This window comes from Serinus canaria, chromosome 2, assembly GCF_022539315.1.
Source record: "Serinus canaria isolate serCan28SL12 chromosome 2, serCan2020, whole genome shotgun sequence".
NCBI classification, from domain to species: Eukaryota; Metazoa; Chordata; class Aves; order Passeriformes; family Fringillidae; genus Serinus; species Serinus canaria.
The window spans coordinates 41665054-41666494 of record NC_066315.1 but is presented as its reverse complement, the minus strand read 5'-3'; positions in this window follow the sequence as shown (position 1 = coordinate 41666494).

Genomic DNA, 1441 nt, shown 5'->3' with positions numbered 1-1441 from the left:
GGACGGGATGGGATGGGACGGAACGGGGCGGGGCGGGGTGGGCGGTGGCGCCCCGGGGCTGGCGGGGCCGGGCGGAGCGCGGCACTTCCCCGCCCGCCCGGGCCGCGGGGCGGAGGAGGCCGAGGGGGAGCCGCGGGGGTTTCCCTGCCGCCGGGGAGACGCCGCCGCACCCAGGCGGGACAGCGGGGTCCGGGACAGCCGGGAGCGGGAGCCGCGCAGGGAGGCTCCCCCCGCGCCGTGCCGTGCGCGGCTGGGATGCCTGGAAACAGGCCGAAGGGAGCGGGACGCCTGCCGGGAGGGAGCTCCGCACGGAGCAGCTCGGCGGGGACGGTGACAAATCCCGCCGAGCGTCGAAGTTTGTCGGCGGTGCGCTGGGAGGGGAGCGACTCCGGTGCTTGGCTGCGGAGGCACAGCTGCAAACAGCGCCTTCTCACACGGCACCCACTCTTGGCAACCCGCCCCCCCCCCAGTCCTCTGATTCTCGATCTCATAAAAGATAAAAACCATTTGCATTAATGGGCAGCAACAGGTAAAACTGTAAGGGCTGTCCAGATGTCTCAGGCCCATGTTTGAATTAAATCATACAGCAATAATAATGAAACGCAGCAAAGGAAGCCATATATTGCCTCACGTTTAAAAATAACTTGTTCTGCTTTCTGACAAGTGAGGTAGCAGCAGGCCTCTGAGCTGGGTGTATACCACTTTTGTACTCACTGCAGTAGTGACCCCCTCTTCTGCTGCTTCGTTCTGCAGTTACGACGCAGATTCTGTTCGTGTTTGGTATTTAATAAGCTCCTTCAGCAACTAAAATTGTCCTGAGAGGGAAGACATGTAAGCCCACATGACTCCCAACACACATAAGGCCCCAGCATGAGCAATTTACTTGGAGCAAAGTGGGTTTGCCAGTGTGGGCAGTGGTCCTCCCGAGATTAAGCAGTACATAGTTCTGGACTTCTGTTAAGCCATCTTGTGGTAGCAGTAAAAGGTACTACTTGTCCCACCACGTTTTATCTCATGTCATTAGATATCAAAGCTACAACACTGGCTACTGCCACAAGAGTGAAATGCTAGCTGCTGAGAAAGAAAAAAGAAAAATTTGTTCCACTTTTAAACAGCTGTTTGTTTTTTTTTTTTTTCTCCTTACAGTTCCCGTTCGGAAGCATGCATGGCTACAGGTTTCTATAAGCCCTGTGGAGGAAGGTTCCAGTAACTTCGTCACTTCCTATTTAGAAATAGGCAGTTTTATCTGCTGGTTCTTTAGTTCTTTATTTCTTTTGAAAGTGTGTATATGACTGGGGCCCTTCTGATCTGAGTTCAGGGCAGTGAAACAGGAATAACTTTAAATTAACACAAGTAGAATAACAGACATATTTTCTATCCAGCAATATTGGCATCTTCTGTGAAGCACTGGGACAAAGTCAACCTAACTCTACTGCACTGG